The sequence below is a fragment of the Leucoraja erinacea genome, chromosome 34 (assembly GCF_028641065.1).
Source record: "Leucoraja erinacea ecotype New England chromosome 34, Leri_hhj_1, whole genome shotgun sequence".
In the NCBI taxonomy this organism is placed as follows: Eukaryota; Metazoa; Chordata; class Chondrichthyes; order Rajiformes; family Rajidae; genus Leucoraja; species Leucoraja erinaceus.
Genome location: NC_073410.1, coordinates 18,396,946 through 18,403,420, shown reverse-complemented (window position 1 = coordinate 18,403,420; position 6,475 = coordinate 18,396,946).

Below are 6,475 nucleotides of genomic sequence, written 5' to 3'. Positions count from 1 at the left end.
CATTTTAAAGACCTCCATCAAGTCCCCCCTTAAACTTCTGCGCTCCAAAGAATAAAGGCCTAACTTATTCAACCTTTCTCTGTAACTTAGTTGTTGAAACCCAGGCAACATTCTAGTAAATCTCCTCTGTAGGTTCCCTATTTTGTTGACATCCTTCCTATAATTGGGCGACCAAAATTGTACACCATACTGCCTTGTACAATTTTAACATTACATCCCAGCTTCTATACTCAATGCTCTGATTTATAAAGGCTAGCATACCAAAAGCTTTCTTTACCACCCTGTCTATATGAGATTCCACCTTCAAGGAACTATGCACGGTTATTCCCAGATCCCCCTGTTCAACTGCATTCTTCAATACCCTACCATTTACCATGTACGTCCTATTTTGATTTGCCCTGCCAAGGTGTAGCACCTCACATTTATCAGCATTAAACTCCATCTGCCATCTTTCAGCCCATCTTTCCAAATTGCCTATCACTGTAGTCTTTGGAAATCCTCTTCATTGTCCACAACACCCCCTGTCGTGGTATCATCTGCATACTTACTAATCCAATTCACCACACCTTCATCCAGATCATTGATGTACATGACAAACAACAAAGGACCCAACACAGATCCCTGAGTCACCCCAATAGTCACCTGCCTCCAGCCCGACAAACAGCCATCCGCCATTACCCTCTGGCGTCTCCCATTCACCCACTGTTACCATATAACCATATAACAATTACAGCACGGAAACAGGCCATCTGGGCCCAACTAGTCCGTGCCGAACAATTTTTCCCCTTAGTCCCACCTGCCTGCACTCATACCATAACCCTCCATTCCCTTCTCATCCATATGCCTATCCAATTTATTCTTAAATTATACCTATGAACCTGCCTCCACCACTTCCACTGGGAGCTCATTCCACACCGCTACCACTCTCTGCGTAAAGAAGTTCCCCCTCATACTACCCCTAAACTTCTGTCCCTTAATTCTGAAGTCATGTCCTCTTGTTTGAATCTTCCCTATTCTCAAAGGGAAAAGCTTGTCCACATCAACTCTGCCTATCCCTCTCATCATTTTAAAGACCTCTATCAGGTCCCCCCTTAACCTTCTGCGCTCCAGAGAATAAAGACATAACTTATTCAACCTATCTCTGTAACTTAGTTGTTGAAACCCAGGCAACTTTCTAGTAAATCTCCTCTGTACTCTCTCTATTTTGTTGACATCCTTCCTATAATTGGGCGACCAAAATTGTACACTATACTCCAGATTTAGTCTCACCAATGCCGTGTACAATTTTAACATTACATCCCAGCTTCTATACTCAATGCTCTGATTTATAAAGGCTAGAATACCAAAAGCTTTCTTTACCACCCTATCTATATGAGATTCCACCTTCAAGGAACTATGCACGGTTCTACCCAGATCCCTCTGTTCAACTGTATTCTTCAATTCCCTACCATTTACCATGTACGTCCTATTTTGATTTGTCCTGCCAAGGTGTAGCACCTCATTTATCAGCATTAAACTCCATCTGCCATCTTTCAGCCCATTCTTCCAAATGGCCTAAATCACTCTGTACACTTTGGAAATCCTCTTCATTATCCACAACGCCCCTTGGCCCCCTATCTTGGTATCATCTGCATACTTACTAATCCAATTTACCACACCTTCATCCAGATCATTGATGTACATGACAAACAACAAAGGACCCAACACAGATCCCTGAGGCACCCCACTAGTCACCTGCCTCCAACCCGATAAACAGCCATCCACCATTACCCTCTGGCTTCTCCCATTCAGCCACTGTTGAATCCATCTTGCTATTCCTGCATTTATACCCAACAGATGAACCTTCTTAACCAACCTTCCATGAGGAACCTTGTCAAAGGCCTTAGTAAAGTCCATATAGACAACATCCACTGCTTTACCCTCGTCAATTTCCCTAGTAACCTCTTCAAAAAATTAAAGAAGATTAGTCAAACATGACCTTCCAGGCACAAATCCATGTTGACTGTTCCTAATCAGACCCTGTTTATCTAGATGCTTATATATATTACCTCTAAGTATCTTTTCCATTAATTTGCCCACCACTGAAGTCAAACTAACTTCTGTTATTTGAATCTTTAATTCTGCTTCCCATTTTGTTTTTATGTAGAGCGTTGATTCTCCCCCGCATTCCACCAGAGCTTGGTAGGAAGCTGAGATGACCCGAGACACCTTCTGTTTATATGCAACCACAATCACCTTGATCACATTATTTGAAGTTTCATCTAGTTCTGGCCTTATCTCTTTGGTAAAGTAGTCTCTAAATTGCAAGTATCTAAAAAAAATCTTTGTTTTCGAGACCATACTTTGACTTGAAATCCTGGAAGCTCATAAACTCGCCATTTTTGAAACTGTATACATTGCCGTTATGCCTTATTGTGCCCATCCTTTGAATTTTGAATTATACACCCCCAGCTTAAACTTTGAGTGATATGCGAACCACTTCAATGCTTGCACCCCTCTTTTTAATTTATATTTTCCCACTATAACATTCCATATTTCTAACGTAAATGCTATTATTGGATCCATAGCATGTCTCAAAGCCCCTCTCAGATATTTGTCTCCCACCAAAATCTGGGTCTGGTAACCCTCTATCTCCCTTTCCATTTCTTTCCATCGAGATTCATAATCAGGTCTACACCAACAAGACAGGGGTCTGAGTTGACCTGCATAAAATTATTTCCTAAGATTTGGTAAAGCCATTCCACCCTTACTTTTCGGCAGTTGAAGTGTTGTTAGTTTTATTCTTGGTTTATTACTATTCTAAATGAATCTAGAGATCATTTTATCCCAGGCTATGAATTTATCTCGGGGGGCATTAATTGGGAGAGATTGGAATAAATATAGTAATTTAGGTAGGGTATTCATTTTTACCGTTTGTATTCTGGCACTGAAGTCTAGATGAAGGGTCGACCACCTCTCAACATCCCTTTTGATGTTTTCTTCAATTTTGTTATAATTAGTTTCAAACAAGTTGGAAAGTGTTTTGGTTATAGTTACACAAATATACTGGATCATTTTAGAGTTCCATTTCAGATTATATGCATCTCTGATTTGTTGAGATGGAGAATAATTGAATGAAAGAATTTGTGTTTTTGTTATATTCAATTTATACCCTGAGTAGTATCCATATGTTTCAAATAGGTCCATTAGATTTGGGAGACATATATCTGGTCGTTCAAGAAAAATAATGATATCATCAGCGAAAAGACCAATTATATGTTCTTTCCCCCCTATTTTGACCCCCTGCAGGTTTTCTCTCTGCCTTATTGCTTGTGCTAAGGGTTCAATATACAAAACGATGAGAGTAGGAGAAAGACAGCATCCTTGCCTTGTGCTCCTCTCTAACTGGATCCATTTTGATATGTTTCCATTTACCTTAATCCTAGCTGTAGGCTCCTGATATATTGTTTTAATACACCGAATTGCATCTTCATTGAAACCAACTCTCCTCAGTACTTCATATAAGAATACCCAACTAACACTATCAAAGGCTTTTTCTGCATCTAAACTGACCAGGACCATATTTGTATCCTTTTTTGGCATTATCCACAATGTGGAGGGTTCTTCTAATATTATCCTGTGTTTGACGCCCCCGAATAAATCCAGTTTTGTCTTCATTAATCAGATCTGGTACAAAAGTCTCTAGTCTTTTGCAAATGATTGAGGTAAATAGTTTGTAGTCTACCTTTAAAATTGAGATTGGCCTGAAATGTTTACATTGCTCTTTGTCTTTGCCTTCCTTGGGTAAAATTGTAATAATTGCTTCCTTCCATGATGGGGGACCCTGCCCTCTTTAAGGATCCAGTTAAAGCAAGACAGGAGCAGCGGTGTTAGCTCTTTCTTAAAAGCCTTGTACCATTCTGGTGGAAACCCATCGCTGCCTGGTGATTTACTAGCCTCGAGTCTACTGATTGCAGCTTCCAGCTCATTAACCGTAAATTTTGAACTAATGGTAATTAGTTTCGTGTCTCACCAATGGATGGCGGATCAAGTGAGTTAGGAAAACTTCTCATTGTCCTTTCGGCAGCTGATGGTGGTTTAGAATAGAGTTTCTTATAGTATTCTTCAAATATTCTTTCTATGTCATCTGGTTCATGTGATAATTTATTGGTTTTAGGATCTCTTATTTTATAAATTGTATTAGAGACCTGCTGTTTACGCAGGCGTCTGGCCATGAGTCTAGTTGCTTTTGAACCTGCTTCATAATAGGTCTGCTTTACGAATCTTGCCCTTTTTTCCATATCTCCCCTGAGGATCCCATCTATCTCCCCCATTTTTTCCTTAATCTGTTTTAGTCCCAACTGATCCTGTATGTTTCTATGTTTTTTCTCCAATTCTTTCAGTTTTTATACTTTATATTCATACGTAGCTAGCCGGGCCTTTTTTGTGAAGATGTCACGGCGATCAGCTATACATTGATCAGTGTCACGACTTTGTTTTCCAACTTTCCTTTAACTAATACATACCTTCCCTCTTTGTCCCGGACTTCTTTATGGCATTCAAATTGGACTGCATTTGTAATAAGGATAGCCACTCCCCTCTTTTGGCTAGTTTTATAGGAACAATAAAATGCATTTCTAAAGTCAAAGTGTTTTAATTTCTCATGTTCTTGTTGAGGCAGGTGAGTTTCTTATAAAACTAGTAACTGGGCCTTTTCTTTTTTTAGTTTAGCCAGGACATTGTTCCTTTTAACTGGAATATTCATCCCATTATCATTGAGTGACACCAATTTGATAGTATTACGTGACATTTAATGTATCTACTCCTGTCTTGCATTCATAAATCTCCACATAACTTGAACCTGTGCAGGTCTGAAAATCTGGACAACATGTGCCAAATAAAAAAAAGAAAAGAAAAGAAAAAAACAGTTGACTTCCAAGTAAGGGTGATTCCTTTCCACCCTGAGTCCCCGTTGGCAGGTATAGGGGAACGCCACCTGCCAGAGTCCCCCTCACTAGAGGTGAAACACCCCATTTCACGCATTCTAGTATCGTCCAACATCGTCCGATAGCACTTATTTTTTAGTCCAAAAGAATTTGTGACACAATAAAAGCTAGTTGGGTGGGGTCTGCTCAGACTCCTGTAGTCGCTTTCTTGCTGTCTCACTCCCATCTTCGCTCCTCTTTCCAACTCTCTGCCATGTCAAAGCCAGGAGAAGACGCTCCATCTCTGGGTCTGCTAGCTCCTCAGCGCTGTAATCAGGTGTCTCCACGGAGTAGCCTCTTCTCCTCAATTCCTGCGCTGCGTCTTGTGCACTATGATATGTGCATGTTCCTGAGTCCCAGTGAATACGTATCTTGTCCAGCGGTGTCTGGAAGCGGACACCTCTCTCCTTCAGGGCCCTCTTTATTCCCTTATATGCCTTGCGCTTCTGGACAACCTCCGTTGTATAGTCGTGGTCAAATGATAGACGTCGTCCGTCAATCATTATCTTCTTTCCCCAGGCCGTTTTCAATACCATTTCTTTGGTATTAAACTCCAGGAAATTTACCACTATAGACCTAGATGGTGAATTACCTTCCGGTTTGCGAGCCAAAGCTCTGTGCGCGCGCTGGATCCGTACGGTGGTGTACGTTGTTATTACGAGTTCAGTTTTTTAAAGATGCTCCACAAATTCAGACATAGATTTGCCTTCTTTCTCTTCAGGTACGCCGTAGATGCGAATGTTATTTCGTCTAAACCGTCCTTCCAAATCAGTCATTTTTTCTTGCATGGCTTTCTGTTTTTTCATACATTTAAAGAGCACGTTTCTCACAGCTATGTCTCAGCCTCTTCAATTCGTACTTCAGCTTTGTTTAGTCTAGTTTTATGGGCGTGGATTTGTTTGGCATTTGTAGACAGTTTATGATAAATTTCTTGCTTCAGTACTCTGAGTTCGGTTTGCATGTCTTCTTTGATTTCTTCTTTAAATTTATGCAAGTCAACTTTATATCCTGTCCTGAAGTCATGTATTTCCTTACTGATATTGTGGAGCAGTGAGCGCACGGTTTTTGCAGAGTCATCTTTTGGGCTTTGAGCTTTGTCCATCTCCGGTGAATTCTTTCTTTCTCGTCCGTCACGTTTCTTTTGACTTCTAGTTGTCGCTCTCCCACTCATTCCAAAACAGAAAACTGTAAATTATGTGGCAATTACTGAATTAAGGGAGGCTAGTTTTAAACTTGCTATCGGGAGCTCGAAATTAAGCAGCCATCTGCTCGCGTCGCCACCGGAAGTGGGGTTTGATACAATTTCAAGCAGGGTGCAAGACTACCAAAATCAAGTGATGTTTCATACCACTTCAAGCAGGGTGCATAGAAACATGGAAACATAGAAATTAGGTGCAGAAGTAGGCCACTCGGCCCTTCGAGTCTGTACCGACATTCAATATGATCATGGTTGATCATCCAACTCAGTATCCTGTACCTGCCTTCTCTCCATACCTCCTGATCCCTTTAGC